The 18,340-nt window shown below is 43.8% G+C and overlaps 1 protein-coding gene across 1 annotated transcript in view; it reads right to left on the minus strand.

Moving 5' to 3' along the window:
* SCN5A (sodium voltage-gated channel alpha subunit 5) overlaps nt 1–18,004 on the minus strand; it is a 216,986-nt gene extending 198,982 nt beyond the window's left edge. Inside the window, exon 1 of the mRNA XM_071805348.1 lies at nt 17,842–18,004. The gene's annotated coding sequence lies outside the window, so the exon portion shown is untranslated. The remainder of the gene's footprint in view (nt 1–17,841) is intronic.
* Nucleotides 18,005–18,340: the final 336 nt, after the last annotated feature.

Genomic DNA, 18,340 nt, shown 5'->3' on the forward strand with positions numbered 1-18,340 from the left:
ACAAATAGCCTTGGGTGCGCAGTATTTGTTGTGACAAGCTGGAAGAAGTCCATGCATCAGATGATGAAGTTGTTCTTGCTACTAGCAGGTACCATTGTCTTTTCTGCTGAACTAGCAGCACATGTTCTTCTCGTTTTGCTCTTAAATATTTCCCCTTTCTGACTACTTTTTAAATATTTTACAGATGTTGTATGCTCATGGCTAAGCTGTCCAACACATTCTCAGCAGTTTCGTTGAGTCTGCATATTCAGAGTCTATGCAGAGTTAGAACCAGGGTTAGAGCTACTCATGCCGCACTTTGAAAGTTCTGTTATTCCTACAGCACGATCTCAACATGCACAGCAAATTTCATGCAGAAAAGAAAACAAGCAGGCTCCTATAGAGGCCTATTTTGAGGACTGAAGAGCAGCATAGACCTTGGCTGAAAATCTCAGCATCCCTGAAGACGAGGGTTTTTTGTGTTTGATCACCCAAACAACACATTTTAGCTCTCCTACTTCAGCAAAGCAAAAGGTAAGAGCACAGTCTAGGTTCATATGGCACAAGTGCAGAGACAGAAGGACCTCTCCAGGCAATCATAGAATCATAGCGTAGTTTGCTACTTCGGTAACAAAGAAGAGCTCTTTAGATTTTCAGAATACAAAGTCCATATGGGTTACTCAGCCATAAAAGCCACCATTTACCAAAAGAAGTTTTTCTCAATCTTTATTTAAACATTTCAGAAAGAAACTAGTCTCACAATCAAGATGTTATTGCCTCAATCTGCATTTTAAGCAAGGACAAAGAAAAAAATAATATGGGAAAGTATTCCAAAAGCAAAATGCTATTAATTGTCAAGAAATCATGAAAAGCACAATAAACCTCATGTTCACTTTGGCAATTTGAAGGTGAAGAATGAAAACAAAACATATATATATATATATAAAAGCTAACACCACCAAAACAGACAAAATATAATTTATATTACTAAATATACCACTGCAGTAAATGTTTAAAGGGCTACAGAGAACATTAAGACATTTTGCCATGGGAACAATCGTAAGACAGAGGGTAGTCCTGGTGATGGGTCAGAAGAAATGGGAATCTTTCCCTCACCAGCACTCTCTGCGTGTTCCTCCACCTTCCTCTGCCTCATCCTTCCCCTCACAGCTGCAGGCTCAACCTTCTGGAGGAAGAAGATGGGATGAAGTAGAGCAGCTATGTCTGCAGGACTCCTGAGTTCAGCAGCCTGGGGAAAGGTGGGTCCAAGAAACCTTATTGTGGCCTTTCAGTACCTGAAAGGGGCCAATAAGAAAGATGTGGACAGACTTCAGCAGGGCCTGTTGGTGACAGGACAAGGGGTGATGGTTTTAAACTAAAGGAGGGAAGATTCAGGCCAGAAATGAGAAAGAAATTTTGTACACTGAGGGTGGTGAGACCCTGTCCCAGGATGCCCAGAGAGGTGGTGGATGCCCCATCCCTGGAGACATCCCAGGCCAGGCTGGACGGGGCTCTGAGCAACCTGAGCTGGTGAAGATGTCCCTGCTCATGGCAGGGGTGGCACTGGATGAGCTTTGGAGGTCCCTTCCAACCCAAACTATTTTTCCATGTTATTATCTTTGTCCAATTCTAATTCAGATGCTGTCAAGTTTCCCATTAGCAGCAGTGGGGGATGTCTCACTGCTCACCACATCCACTGCACACACAAGCAGAGTCCTCAATGGAGCAAAAAGAAATCTGTGGCTTCATGCAGTGCTGGAAACCACGGAGGCGTCCATTCCTCCACCCCTCCCTGGCATCCCCCAGTACTCCAGACTGCAGCATAAGGTAGGACAGGCTGCTGGCCTAATTCCCCAATCCTCCCAGTCCACAGCAGTACTATAAACCAGCTTTCCCAGCGCAGGGGATCGTGTCACGCTGAGCACACCTAGGTCACGCAGTGCAGAGCCCTGTTAGAGATCCCTGGACCAGCTCCAAATGAGTAAAAGCATCCATAGCACATAATACAGCAGCACACAATGAGAGTAGGTCAGGTCCTAGAAGCAATAAAACCACATTAGCAGCCTGTAAAACTATGCTAAGTAGCCTCTCTGGTTGTGCCCTGAAAAAAAAAATAGCCTCCTCTGGTAGCTCTTTATGCAACCACTTACATGAGTGCCTGTGATTTTTTAGGTGCACAGCAAAAGCTCTTGGGGCATGGAGTGTCCCCTGGGCATGGTGGGATAGTGAGGGATGGTGTGGACTCTTGACAGCTCATGCAATCAGCCACAGAGAGATGCTGCTGTGCTTGCAGCAGAGCTTCCTTGCTACCTGCAAGGTGCACAGGGCAAGAGGCTTTGGGGCACTGGAAGGAGCGGTGAGGGCACTCCTCTGACCAAGAGTACAGAAAACCCGCTGCTTCTGAAGACGATGACATTTGAATCCAAAAATAAGGTTTAAAAATTCTTAAAACTAAAAATACTCTACTTCCCCAGTAAAGCCAGTGAAGCACAGCTTTCCCACAAAGTCAACTTCATCATTCTTCTTCACATTTATTATTAATATTTATTATTGCTCTCAGGGTATATAGGAAAGGTAGTTGGTCCCTGCCAGAGGGTGCTTAAATTCTTTACACATAACCCATGTTTCTTCCAAGAGACACCATACTACAGCTGACACAAGGATGAAAGGAAACCCAGAGATTGCACTTTTGTTACATGTTTTTCCAGCAAATAACTGATTAAAGTTTGCATTCCAAGTTCAGCTACGCTGTAGGCCTATGAAAAAAATCTTCTAATTTGAAAGTCATTTTCCTCCCCTGCATCTAGGACAATCAGCAGCATGAAGCATACACTAATAATAAATAAATATGCATCAGCCCAGAGTTCATGTGCAGTCAAAACCAGGAGGCCTTGCGCCTCTCACTAAATTATGCTGATATTGGTGGGTTTGAAAGACTTGAGTTCTGGTACTTTCAGTAAATGGAAGAAAAACTCACACGGCTTGCAGGGGTTCAACTGTGATTTGGGAAGTTATTGCTCCTCCTCATAACCCTTGGTGTTTGGCTTATTGATCCACTGCTTGTAGATCACCTCCCAGCTTGGTCTTTCCCACCAAGCAGAGGACTTCTCCTGAAGTCCTGGGTATTTCAGCCCAGCAAGAGCATGCTGAGGTCACTGACTGTCCCAACGATGCTTTTCGTTGCCATGTCCAGCTTAATATTAAGAGAGGAGCAATTTACTGCTTGGCTATAGAAAAAGAAACTAGCTGTAGGCTGATGACTGTGTTTTTGACCCTGGTATCATTTTCCCAAGTCCTAGTTATATGTGGGCTGTCAGCAGAAACACAGAAGATGGTGGCATGATATTGCAAGCACATTTTATGGGGGGAAAAAGAGCATATTTGCAGTTACCACCATGTGATAGGATGTGGGAGCACAGATCAGACTGCTCTGTACTAACAGCTAGGGGCTTGTAGCCCTCCTTACTCTGTCCTTTATTAACAGGAATGCATCAAGGCTTGGTGATGCAAAGCAGATCTGTTTTGCTGAGGCTTTTTGAAGAGGAAGGATTTCACCTTTAATAAGATGTTGGGGACTTTTCCTAGTTCTCTCTCCAAATACCAGCTGCATTATCCTTCAAATCCCATGTTGACCACATAGTACAGAGACTATACAGTCACTCAGTCACTCTCCCTGAGCACTGAAGGGCTCAAAAAAGTTTCTACCTTCTATCCCATGTCAACCAAAATGTCTTGCATGTTGCAAGGAAATGCTGCACACACTCCATAGTGCTACATGCTTAAAGAAAAAAGATAAAATGAAGTCAAGAATAAGACACATAGCTCTATTGTCTGTGATAGAGTACAAAGAGAGTGAGAAAAGTTTATATAGAGACATTTCTGGTCTTTTTAAGCACAAGAAGGAACTTTTCAAACACATAAGGAACAAAATGTATCCTGTAAGTACTGTCAGGCGCAACAGCACAGAAAGAGCAGAAGTGTTCAATACATGTTTCTGTTCTGTACTTGGGAAAAATCTATGCAATAGAGCAATCGTATGCTGAGAATGACATTCTTTCCAATTTGAGAGCGATAAGGAACTACAATATACACCAGCCTCTTTAGCTAGGCTTTTTAAATCAAAAAGTCAGGATAATTGCACCCTAGAGTTACTACAGACATGGCCAAGATGTACTCTGAATATCAATGTTGCTTTCCTATGTATTGGGACACTGTTGTACAGCACCAGAAGAAAACCATGGCTGTGGCAGTATTTTAAATCTTCCTGTTTATCCATATGAGTGACTGTTTGCTTCCCTGCTTTCTGGGCAAAAAAGCAGAATAGCTGATGCAGGCTTTGGTTAATCAGGGCTCAAAGGACAGTAATATAATTTGGTGGGAACATTACCCCTGTAGAGCATTTCAGGTTTGATGTCCACAATGCAAGGGTTATGATGATAAATTAGAAAGGTTTAGGGAAGTATCACTAAGGACAGTTAGGGGCTGGAAAACAGGCTGGAAAGAGCTCAATCATACCAAAGAGAAAGTAAAGGGATGAATTAATCACTGTACCAGCACCCTTGGACAAACACAGCTACAACAATACTGCTACTCCACGTATTACACGGTGCTTTGCAGTCTGTCAGACTAAGATAGAAAAAAAATGCAGGGACTAGGAACTGGAACAAAAGAAATATAAATTAGGTACAACGTGCACACTTTTAAGGAAATTATTTAATCATGGTCTACCAAAGATTGCAGATTTACCAAAGGCTGAAGGATGGAAAATCCATCCCTCTCATTTCCTCTTTTCTGGACGGAATACGCTGTAGATCAAACAATAATAATTATGAGGAGCCCTCTAACATTCTGGAGGCAGAGTAGATGATCACAGTTTTACTTTACAAATTTATCGTCTCTAAATTATGGGGTTGAGCCTCAATTTTATAGCTTAAAAAAAAAAGTATCTACATATGTTGGTAATTTTTTTTCCCCATCCCACTACCAAATGAACAGAAAGGCACAAGTCAATATCATACACTTGGGCTTCAAAACACCATACAACACAGTGTGCACATAGCTCTGTTATAAAATGTGATGGGAGGGACAACAAAGATATCCAGTTAAAAATAAACAGATGCAACGGTGAAAAACAAACATCACCGCAAATCTAGAGAGGCTCAGGGTCCCTTGCCAGCAGAAAGACGGCTCAAATCCCCCGTTTCTGCTCCAGCGCCTGGTGCAGCCCGGCTGCTGTCGGGGCTGCGTTAGAGACAGGCGCTCGTCGCCCCACGACATTGCCTCCTTGGCACCCAGCCTGCCAGGGAGTGGGAGATAGTCAGCCTAAAAATAGGCTGTCCTCTGGTTTGGCTCTCCCTCCGTCCCCCCGTGAAGGCACGGGGTTGGCGGTCCAGGAAAAAAAAAATATATCCAGAAAAGCAGCAGCCTCGGTGGATGAAGCCGGGTGGTATTTTTGGAGATGGGGGAACGGGATGAGGCGCTATGGGGGTGACGTCGAGCATCACACAGGGGGTCCCTGCCTGACCTCCTGCTTCTGGGGCGGAGTGATTTCCACCACCTCTATGAGGGGAGCTGCAGCCTTAAGCCCCCAGCCCGAGTGGAGGTTTGGGGACAGAGCAGAGTCACAAAGCCCGTCCCTGCCCCCCGGATGCTGTCCCCAGCTGATCCACAACCAAAGTAAAACAGCTGAGCTTGGCTCTTGTGGCAGCTCCCGCCTTGTTCCCCACTCAGAAACTCTCTCCAGCCATCCCATCATCCTGTGGAGGCCTTTGCTTCAATGGCCTGTGCAATTTCTGGTTCAAGGAACCAACATTTTCAGGCAGAAAAGCCTCACAGGACAGTTTTTAATAGGAATTTCATTGACATTGAAGATCCTCGTAGGACTTTGATGAACACTTGAACTTTTGTCTGACATTTAAGTGTCTAAAACTCTGTATGAAGCCCAAATTAAGAGATCTTACACTCTGCTATTGATGCTTTCTCTCATATGCAGCTCTACTAAGCTCCTGAACATCAGTAACATTTCAGAAAGCATTGGTTCTGCTTTTAACTGGATACAACAAGTCAAAAAATCAATTAGAGATTGATCCCAATTCTGCTTTTTAAAATTTATTTTTAGCGTGCAGTTCAGTAACAAAAGTGAAGGACTGCAATCAATGAAGCTAACTTGCTTTTTAGCAAAGCCGTTGCCTAGATTATGAGACATTTCACAAAGTTTCCCAAGATCATAAAAGCAACTGTGTAAACAGCGTCACTTATTGAACTCTGCGGAGTGCTCTAACAGCAAGACTGATGGGTAAGCTGATACACTGTGTAGTTGCTATATGTGATAATTTCCCATGCTAATCGCAGTTTTCATGCTCTTTAACATTATAGGAACCTCCTGAAAGAAAACACGTACCAGGGAACCACCCAAAGCTGGCCATGACCAAAAATTTAGCTTTCAAAATGGCACTGGGAAGAACATATCCAACCTATTTTACATATACAGACCTAAATATGTGAGGTGCTGGTTTTTGAGTTCTGCTTTGGTCCTGCAAATCACTTTGAGTATTCCACCGCCACAATTTAAAATGGTGTCCTGCATTCCAGGTAAGATCCTGGTCCACTGAAGTGAGAGAAGAAAATGCCCTTGCAAGAGCATTCATCCACATGTCACTGCTCAGCTTGCTTCCTGACTGAGCAGGAATTTGGGTTAGCATCAGGGAGGGATAACTTGGCAGACTCACAAAATTTAAGGCACTGTTATTCCTTGGCCACCCCCAAGGACCATCTCACCATAAACACAGTAGAGCTGCCACAATCCCCACCTTGGAAAATGAATCTATCAACCATGGGGCTGATGGGGCTGGTTGCTGGTGGCTGTACAGCTGTGCAGTGCCCATCAGCAGCATTCACTGCTTTACAAAGCTGCCATCTGCCCGCGGTTAAAAGGCTGAAAATGAAAGAGCCCAAGGGGTGTACATGTGTGCATGGGATGAGGAACCTTCCTGAAAGGGCTCACCCACACACAGGATAATACCCTGTGCATTTTGGGGAATGAAAGCTTCTGTAGCTGATGAGAACAATGTTGATGGTCACAGAATCATAGAATCATTCCAGTTGGAAGAGACCCTCAAGATCATAGAGTCCAACTATAACCTAACTCTAGTACTAAACCATGTCTGTAAGAACCTCATCTACGCACCTTTCAAACACCTCCAGGGATGGTGACTCCAAAGCATGGAAATTGTCCCTTCAAAGTATGTTTTAGAACACCTTCCTCCTGGTCCTGGCAGTCAAGCAGCCCTCCAAAATCACCTCTCTAACTGACAAAGTACCTCAGCTAGGCCACCCACTGCAAACCAAATCGTGGCCACCTGCCCTTATATACAATTTTCAGCACTGGGTGTGCATTGGGCTGTGTTTTCCCTGGTTCCTTGTGACCTTTAAAACTCCAGAGTAATGATGCATGAAATTCCCTCCTGCTCCTTTCCTCCTAGAGACTTGGCCAGCAAGGATCCTGCAGAGAACTGGCCAGAGCTCATTAGGTGCTTCTGCACTGGATCTGCCTGTGACAACCTCGTGATGGTTCCCAGCCTTGTGCCGCCAGGATTTATTGTTTGGGGTCAGAAGATCCTGTTTCTATTTATCAAAAAAAAAAAAAAAACACACAAACAAAGGCAACCAGGACACACGCATGTCAGCCCTCTAGCAGGATGCTGAAGAAAATATGCCAATTATTAGCTCAGAAAGCACACCTGCCCATAAACACCCTACGCAATATATAAGGGGAAAAAAAACCACAAACATTTTGAGCTGCAACCGACTGCAGAGAGTGGGTTTGTTTGATCAGGGAAGGCAAAAGCTGCTGCAGAGCGGGGTGAGGAGGCTCTTGGCCACCTCCACGCTCCTTTGATCCCAGGGCCATGCTGGCTGCGGGCCAGTCCCCGCTGTGGGCTGTGTTAATCTGCGCTGGCCACGGGTCCCTCCCGGGAGGCTCGGTGGCAGCTGGGGATTACTGGGGTCAGGGACACCCTCCATTTTCCCTTCCTCATATCATTCACAGTGATGGTGAGAGCAAGGGCTGGGGGAGAAATGGCTGCAGACTCGTTGCAAGGGGGTACACACGTAGTGGGGATCCTCAGCGCATCCCCTGCTGCCTCCCTGCTTCTTGCAATAGCTGGGCACTCATGTTGCGTCTGACTCCAAAGATACACCAGTTACCATCAAAATGGGGAGTATGAGACTGGAGGAGCTGGAAATTGCATTTTCAATATCCCTGCTTAATCCCAATTAGTTTTTATATATATATATATATATGCATCTATAAATAAAACACATTTCAATATATATTTACGGTAATTAATCCATATCTGATGCACATAATTGGGCAGCGATGCCAACGCAGTCAAACGTCCCCCACATACACAGGGAGTCAGCTGTGATAGTGTGTGGGGCAGGGTTAGAGCAGAAGGACCACGGTCCTCGGGGACATCATCTTTGTCCCTCTTTCACCTCCTCCAGCCTTTTGACAGGACCACAGGCTCTCATGTCTGGGGACACCTTTGGTCCCTGACACCTGCTCCTCAGCAGATAGAACATGCAGACCTGTCCACAGCCTTCTGAAGCCAACAGGGATCTTTGGTGGGTCTGGATCAGACACTAAATCCATATGATGGAGTCTTTTCAGATGTGGTTTCAAAAGGGGGTGAAATCCCAGGGCTTTGTTTCCAAGTTCACTTAAAAATTACACAATTATAACCTCCACCTGGCATTACCTGATGCCACAAGCCTGGCTGATGTAGGTTAAGCACTCACTGGCCTAACAATGAGATACTAAACATAAAATGCAATACAATATAGTATAACATAATAAAAACTCTGAACAACCCACATTACTTAAGTAATCTGCTTCCCTATGGATCTCATTGTTGTTTAGTATGTGACTGAGTCACCCTACAGTCACTTTCTTATGTATGACATTCCTTTGAGTCTCTCTACTCTCTATCCAGGAACATCATTTGGCAACGCTTGCAAAACCCTTGCAAAACCTTTTAGTCCTGAACCTCTGCGTCAAATTGTCCAGTGAGTTACAAAGCTATGGGATAAGACAGATGAGTAATGAGAACAACGATAAAAACAGCCTTTGGGAAACTGAGCAACAAAATATTATTTTGTATGCCTGGTCTAATGAATGACTAAATACATAGAAAATTAAAATTTCCTGTGCAACAAAGTAATTATGCTATTCCCTACTTACATTTAACCAATCGGAACACTAAAGGGACACAAAAGACATTACATCTGGCATAACAGTTAATCAAAAAACACCTAAAAGGCAACTTCAGAAAATTCCAGGGAGGAAATTATGTTTCAAAGCATAATGCCAGATCCAAAGAAGTCAAAAGGAGCTTTACCACTGGCTTCTGGATCAGGCCCTTAAAATAGTTCTGGACATGTTCCAGAAAACTTATTTCAGTTATATTTAAGCTCTGTGCTTTTCAGCTATTCAGTAATTTTCACTGTTAAAACTGTCCAGGGGACCCTTATGCTCACAAACAAGCCCTCCACCTCCCTTATGTTGCTTTTACGTTGATGCTGCATCACTGACTTCAATAAACAGTCTCCTGATTCACCCCGTTATGAGACAGTGAGCAGAATTAGGCACCAGAGATGTGTCTAAAAGCCTTGGTTTCAGGTTCTGAACATCACTTTAGCTAATTAATAAAAGAAAACCACAGCCCAGAATCTTTCAGTGCTTTCAGACCATAACCTCATATCCAGTCACTTGCTCTGTTCTCAGGAGTCTAGTTCCCAGGACTTTTTTTTTTAATTATTGTTGTTGTTATTATTTTGGGGGTCTTTTTTGTCATTTACCATATTTCTTTAAAAAAAGGCAACGTGTGACTTAATGCAGTGTTTCTAGGTCCTTTTGGGCCTGCCCTGAGGAGCAGCTGAAAAGCAAAGAGCTTCACTGCATCCTGACTATTCAGCTCACAACACACAGAGTAAGACCTGCCAGCCCAGCACCACTCAGGTTTCACAAAACGGAGAAAACCTGGAGGAATATTTTAACTAAAAGAACAGTTTTTCACAAATTGAGGAGGACCATGGTCCTCTGGGTCCTTTGTGCCTCTTTCATTTCCTCCAGCCTTTTGACAGGACCATAGGCTCTCTCATGTCTGGGGACACCCTTGGTCCCCAACTCCCGACACCTGCTCCTCAGCAGACAGAACGTGCAGACCTGTCCACAGCCTCCTGAAGCCAACAGGGATCTTCGGTGGGTCTGGATCAGGCACTAATTCATGTGATGGAGTCTCTTCAGTTGTGGTTTCGTAGCTATAGGAGAAAGTAGGTTCTCCAAGCCATCCTGGGCAGCCAGGGCATCTGGACACCCTGCAGATATTTGTACAGACACAGTGTGGTCACAGCAAAACTTTTGGGCATCATCAAGTTTAGGCAACTTCACAGAAAAACAAAATCCATGTAATTCAAGCAAAATTTCCACTAAGGGCAAAGAAACCCAACAACTCCAAGACTTTCCTAGGAAAGTTTCCACCCCAATTTCATCACCCCATGAAGAATTCAGAGCCTCGATTCAAAACTGCCCAAACCCAGCAGGAAGAGAAGCACAGTGGAACTATGGGACATCTGTTCTAGACCAAAGTACTGAAGTACTTCCTTAGCTAAAGTACTACTAGAAGTATCAAGAAAAGATGGGACAAGGAGGGAAAAGCAGAGAGAGGATTTATTCTGTCTTCCCATATTCATATGATGATTCCTTTTTTTTCCTTTAGTTATGACGTATGGTTTCATAACAACTATTTACTTTTCTCTCTTTATCTAACAGCTGTCTGCTGAAAAAGAAGGAAAAATAAACTAAACATCTTAAAAATGAGAGAAACTATTCATATGCAATATATAATTGCATGCTATATTTAAATCTTCATACATTATATTTCAAATTATATTTAGTTTCAACAGGAGGGGAAAAAAAATGCCCCTTACTTTCTAAAATTAGCAACAGAATTTGTATATTGTCTTCAAATACAACCCCTCTTCCTCAGAAACTTTTGCCAAGGAATAATTAATGGAGACAGGAAATCTGACTACATCAGATGTATTTTGACATTGGCCCACTAGCTGTCACCTACAGCAAAAAAAAAGTTAAAAGAACGAATATACAACAACAGGGAAGTCCTCGGAGAAAGGACTGCGTAAATCTGGATTAGCTACACCAGAGACAAACAAATCGATCTGGATTTATGTCAGCGGAGCCTAGAACAGGATTCATCCCTCTGTTTGATGGATGCAGGGAAGAAAAGAGCTACGAGGACTTGGGCAAACCGGGGGAAGTTTTTCTATGCGCTGCAACTCCAGAGGGGTTATTTCCCGAGTGACACACAGCACACGCCAGCAGCAAACCCTGCGCTGACATGAATGAGAATTACACGCACGCATTGAAGGAGATCAGAACTCTCGACGTGCCACACTGTTGAAAAGAGATAAAGGAGCAAAAAGAAATAAAATAAATTCTTAAGATACTTGCAGTGCTTTCCAGACCCCTTTTGCTGCAGACACCGCTGGCGATGTCTCTGGCCCCTCCAGCAGCACGGGAGCCGCACGTAGCTCGATGTCGGAAGCTGGAAATCGGGTTGGGGAGGCAATGGAGACGACGTGCTCAGCCCCGGGGAGGGAGAGAGGGCGGCTGCGTCACGCCGTGGCACTGGCTGTACTAATATGGGGCCAGAAATCCTCGTCCGGAAGGAAAGGACAATCCCTGTAACACGAGAGCACGAAGCGGGGAGCAGACACACAACCTCGGGGGGCTTTGGAGGGATTAGGACTTCCCCAGGGCAAGAGGATGGGACCGTCGGCTGCAAGTGACATGGCAGGGAGAGGAAGAGGCTTTGGTGCAAGGGGGTCCCTTCCCCACAGCACCCAGCTCCATTAAACGTGGCATAATTGCTCTGTTACAGTCAGGTAGGTATTTCAAAGAGGTTTTAGTGTGACTTTATAATTGTGCATTATGTAACAGCTACTAACATGTCAGGCCTCGGACAACACTAAGTGCCCATCTACAGGTCAGGCTGTAATAATACTTCAATGATGCATTTCAGAGCTGTTGAGTCTGGGATGAAACTTTTTCATTGTTTGCCTCTCCACCTCCATCCCCATCCAGGGGATTCAGCAGCATCTCCAGCTACTTGCAGAGCTTCCTCCCTCTGACATTTCTCTCCACACACCCATGCCCACTGTTGGTGGCTACATCACCGGGGAAAAAAAAACATTTCATCACAGAGCTTTATACGATTATGAGGATTATTTTTGTTGTTTATTTAATCATCACTCTTTAAAGTGCGTGTTTTCCAGGATTTCCCATGGGCAGTGTCTGCCCTTGCGCAGACCGGCAGCAGAGATGCTCCTCGGAGGACTGAAATGGGCTGGCAGCGGGGCATAAAATCTGAGCTGGCTCCTACGAGGGTGAATTTCTGCTCACTGAAAATAACTAGAAGTGATCCCTCTGTGCTGGCCTGTTTCTTATTACCCAGGACCAAGATTATCTAAACCTGGAGCCGTGATGAATGCACAGCTTGTTGGACCCAGCGTGCCGTAAGCTGGACAGGAGAAATGGTGGTGTATTCAGCCACCGAGACACTAACAAAACTGTTTGTTTATTTGGATAAAGTGACCACTTCGTTATGATAAGAAAAAGAATCTTGAAAAAAAAATCACTTCAGAAATAATACAATCTGTGAGAATGGAATTTGACCTAAAAAGTTAATATCTAATCTATCTCCAGCTAATGAGTCTTGAAAGAATTTGTCCATGGGAAAGTTTTTCCATAACTTCTTATCATATAGATTTTTCTATTTTCTCTAAAAATAACAAACCAAAATCTACCCACAACTCCCCCCTCCTAAGATCCCCTTCAAAACCCCAAAACCTGCCTTATTGTTCAAAACCAGCATGCAAATGCCGTGAATATTGAGAGGGACTCCTTGCTTCTAACACATATCGCTTACTCGTGTCCACAGTCTGCATTCAGCTACCTAACTTTTATACACTTAAACATGAATCTGATGTCAGTAAGACTTTTGAAATATCCAATACTAATACTGGAGATGGATTAAAATGAGTAACGCACAACCTACAGATGACGTTCAAGTGATAACTTGGATGCAGAACGGTTTTGGTACCTTAGGAATTCAGCAAGCTTTAAAAGGAATCTATAACCTGTTGGTAAGGCTCTCTAGCCTTGCAGTAAAAAGCCTCTTTGGCAGAAGTTTAGTGAACCAGGAAAGTTCAAGGGAAAAGATGAAATAAATAATCTGGGAAAGAATGGACTTATTTTAAGATGAAAAATAAAATCTTCTCATTTTAAAATTAAATTTTAAAAAGGCAAAGGGAAAACTCAGAGCTCAACAGAATTGTTAATTTCTCTGTTTGTTTTGGTACAATATTATTTGATGTGTGATATATCTACATTTAAAAAGCTCTTGCAATATTATGATAAAACTTAAAAGACCCAAGCCATTTGTGTAATGCAGAATTGTGTCTTTAAAAGGCTTTGTTCATCACAAAGAGCAGGGAGGCATGTTTTTGCCATGAAAGATAAGGGATCTTTTGATAGTGACAAAAATTTTACACACAAAAGATTCACAAGGTGACCTCCTTGTGGGAGGCCAAGCCACACATCCTCAAAGGCAGGCGTGTTAGAAGAGAGGAAATTTTTGTGGTTCATTTGCCATCTTTCCTGGCAATAAACCTCAGTGAACTGGGACTGGTAAGAAACATGAAATGGAGGGGAACAAACGGCACTCGTTACAGCTGATATTCCATGCATTTAACAAAACCAGTGTGTCCACTCCATCCCCAGCCTGCTTAGGGACTGGGATGGGGGATAACTTGGGTAAACACCTCATTTTTCTCCCAGGCTGAGATTTGGGATCTCACCCACTGCAACTGGGCAGCCCACAGCTGGGCCAGTAACACCATCCCAGGATGAGTGGGGAAATAAATAAGGAAATGTTATTCATTAAAGGAAAATAAGGTACATTTACAGCTAAACTTAAATGAAGTCACTGTCTGTATAAAGAAGCAAAAGGATACTCCACAGCAAACTTTCTGAACTACCTGGATCTCTTAAGTGACACAAAATCCAAAAGAAGGAGAGAGGGGTTAGGGACATTTCAGTTCTGGAAAAGTTTTTCTTTCCTCATTATTAGTAGCTCTAATTACTTTGAAAGAAGAGCAATGAGATAAATCCTGCAGAGCCAGAAATGTGACCTGATTTCCTTCCTGATTTAGAAACCGGCACTTTGCAAGAGAAACCCAAAGAGACAGAGCCAGGTCAAAGTGGGCCCATCAGTTTGGTTTGCAAAGTAAATAATAAACCAAAATCAATAGTAATATAACCAGGATTTTCTTTCGATAGATGTTCATAAGGACAATGCTATTTAAAAGATAAATTAAACACTGCTTTATGTGAAGTGTTTGCAGTCATACATGACACCATGGAAGAAATATTCACTATAAGCAAACAGGAATATACCCAACCAACTTCATGTATTTTCCTCCAGGTTAGAGAGTAGAAGTTAAAAGCAATGACAGAATTTCAAATATAAATTGCTTCATACTATGATTAAGGCCCTACATCAAGACAGCATGTAAACACAAAGCAGAGAAGTGTGATGCTTAAGATTGATGCTGCTTCTGTGATACCCAAGTTTTATTTAACAGAACCAAGAAATTACTTGTTGTCACCTTTTAACTATCAGAGTTATAATTTTCCAAAGTAATTCTTGAGGACGACTGCAGACAACTTACAAGGTAGCAATTTACAGGAAGAAGTGAGCACCCACTCTCTGAAAACCACAGGTCTCTTCTATGTTTTTCAAACTGAGCTTCCAAAATCTAAGACATCTGAAGTGATAACAGATAATAAACTGTTCCTTCAGAAAAGCATAACCAGGATGTCTGAACAGCCACCAACATGATTTAATATGCAACCCCAAAATGTTCTTTCCTCACACACATGCACAGAGCATTCCGAGAAGAGAGACAGAGAGAAAAAGAAAGAGGAGAAGAGAGACAGAGAGAGAAAAAAAGAGAAGAGATACAGAGAGAAAAAGAAAGAGAAGGGGGAAGAGATCAATCCCTGCCTAATAACATAAAATGTATTTTGTTTTAAGAAATTAAAACTAGCTATATTTCATAAATCTCACCTGCCCATTAGGATGTCATTTCTCATCAGTACATTTTTAAATATAATTTTCACAACTCTTTTAAATCAAAACACAGCAACTACCCAATGCTTATCTGTAGTCTGTAAAATCCTGGGAGGTGTTTGCTGGTGCCACAGGTGTTAGTCCCTCATAGCGAGAACAGAAGCCAGTTTCTGATTCAAGCCAGGAACACAACACTTTCAACTCTGCTGCAGTTTTAAAGTCTGTACCCGTAAGCTGTCACTCGCAGTCAGGAAGCCTCATGGTCTACATACACCGTTCATGGTCAAGGAATTTAGGCTACATACCTAATGATGCAACTGCATACCTTTGTGATCTCTGACAAATGATTGAGAGTATGAAACAACATCAGTTCTTTACCATACTGTACAGAGTTTTTGCATGCTTTAAATCTGCAGGACTCCTCACAGCATAAACTACTTTTCCATGCAAACATGGGCATTAGAATCTGACCCTCTGCATTTGTAAAGCCCTCTAAGAGTCTCAAGCCGTAGTACAAAGCTGTTTTGGTTTTGCTTAAGAATGAATTCAGAATGAGTGTTGATAACTGAGAAAAACAATGAAAAACATCAAACTTCAGTCATATACAAGTTAAGTAACATATTCATCTACAATTATTTCTGGCGATACTGTGATCTGCCTCATACCAAAGGTTACATAAACTCCGCTACTTAAGGCTGAGACCTTTTGGCACATTAATCTAAAAATATCACAACTTTCAGGACAGACTTTCACTGCTTAAATGTTGAGACGCTTGCCCCCCAAAAATACATGCTTTTTTTTTTCCTTAAGGACCCTCTTTTTCTGAAGCTGTCAACTGTGTTTACCATGTGAAACAGCTACACCAGAAGAAAAGAATAACTACTAAATAAATCAGTGGACATCACTCCAATCCCATTTACATCATTCCCATACTGTCCTGACACTGGGTTCCCCTTAACTTTTTAGGAACCAGGTATCTCATCAGAAGCAGCGCACCCAAACCGATAGCAGCGACACTCTCAAAAACCATCACTTTCTCAGTCTGATAGAATAAGAGGGTTTCACTCCTCACTGCCTTGCAGCTCTGACCTTTCCAATTCTTTGCCACCAAAAGCTTATAGGATCTGCCGGATCCATCTGCAGCTCCACCTGCCCTGCTTTCCCACGCCAAAAGGACGGATCAAATATACGTGTCTGAAAACACATCCCTGCTTTCTCTTCATACCACCCGGGGTGGGGGGGGGTACACCCCCTCACACGCTGGTTTCAATGAGAAGAAGCCTCCAAGCCTACTATTGCAAAGCCCCGAAATTCTGGGAAATCACAGCAAAATGCACTTCAGCACCTTGGACAGGACACATGAAGGGGAAAAAATAAATAAATAAAATAAAATCACCGAAATCAGCCCATCAGCCCCAAAAGTGCTGCGCCTGGATGTGACCCTCTAGGACAAATCTGCGGGCCTGTTTATTTTTAGTATTGACAAATCCTCTTTGAATCGCCACGTTTATTCCACCACCCGCCCTGTATTTCGGGAAGAGCTGCTTGCCAGCCCCGTGGTGGGAGAAATTGGGGCCACTTGCTCCAGATCTGACACCCATCTGCGGGATCAGCAGCTGCCCCAGTTGCGACTGGAAAGGCTCACCTCAAGCACTCGCAAAGCTCAGCTCATCCTCCCCAGGCAAAACAAGACCTGTTGCTGTAGGTGTGTGCGGCTTGTGCATTTCTCCGCTTTCTAGAAGCTCATCTGCACCTCCTCACCCAAATATCCAGGAAAAATAAAACTGAAAGGTCAGATTTATTCCCGTCGCAACCACACTTTGGTTGCATAAGTTTTGCTCTAATATAGCTTTCATTCTCTCTTACATTGCTCCCAGTATATCATTGTTTCCCTCCCGGGGCTGCCTCCATAAAATAATGATCCCCTTGCCAGAGTGCAGAACAGTTCTCCCCCTTTTACTTTTATTTGCATAAACCAAGTCAACTTTTTAAATTTGTGCCAGTAAAAACTCCAAATGTCATAAGCAGGGCTATTCTACGAACAGCTTTGAAGTGAGTGGTGCTGTTAAGATGTATTCTTAAAATACGTCATTTCTTACAACAAGTAATGCCAGTAATATTCTCATGATACAGGAAAACGATACAATTTCCCTGCCATCACAGAAATACCCATTCTAGTTCATTTTCTCCCTTCAAAACGTGCCACTGAATTGCCACTCGAACATATCTGACACCACATGACAACGAACCAAACAACTTGCAGTCTATTTTCTGTTTTGTTATTTCTTTCCGGCACTTCTGGGCACGGAAGCAAAATGGAAACTAGAACGGTTCTCCACCAGGGTTACCCTTCAACAGCAAAATATGTATCAGTCCATATGCTCAGCTTTTACGCCCCGTCTCAAGCTTCTCTGAGCCAACTTCTCTCTCTTCCAGCCCCGGCAGCCTCCCCGCCACCCTGCCCGGACGGGACCGCTCCTCTCACCTCGAAGCAAAGTTTGGGGAAGAGAAAACCCCGGCTCTATCAATTCCTCCACCGCGATACGCTCGGAACCAGGCATCTTTTCGGCTTCATTTTTTTTTTCTTTTTTTTTTTTTTTTTAATTATTGACAAGCAAACAAACAAACAAAAAAAAAAAGAGAAACTTACATTGCTTTATTTAATTTTTCCTGCTAAACCAAGGGTCCCAGAGCCACTTCATTGTATCCACAGAGTTTTAGTCCCCGAGCGGTGCCGTCCCGCGGGCAGGGCCCGGTTGCCGGCCGCATGGTTCGGAGCCGCCGCGCCGGCTCTGCGGCTGCCGCGGGAGCGGAGCCCCGGCCGGGCGGCGGGGGCGGGCGGGGACCGGGGGGGGACGGACGGGGAGGGAGGAGGGAGGGAGGCACCGCCCGCCCCTCCGAGCCCAGCCGGGCCCGCAGCGACCCCTGCCGCCGGTGGGGGGGCCGGGGAGGGGGATGCGGGGGTGGGGAGGGAGGAGGAGGAAAATGAGGAGGAGGAGGGAGGGGGAAGGATGGGAGGTGGGGAAGAAGAGACCTTATTGCATTATCGGTACTTAAAAGGGGCCCATAAGAAAGATGGGTACAGACTATTTAGAAGGGTGTGTTGCAACAGGACAAGGGGCGATGGTTTTAAACTAAGGAAGTGGAGA

The sequence above is a fragment of the Patagioenas fasciata genome, chromosome 2, assembly GCF_037038585.1.
Source record: "Patagioenas fasciata isolate bPatFas1 chromosome 2, bPatFas1.hap1, whole genome shotgun sequence".
NCBI lineage: Eukaryota > Metazoa > Chordata > Aves > Columbiformes > Columbidae > Patagioenas > Patagioenas fasciata.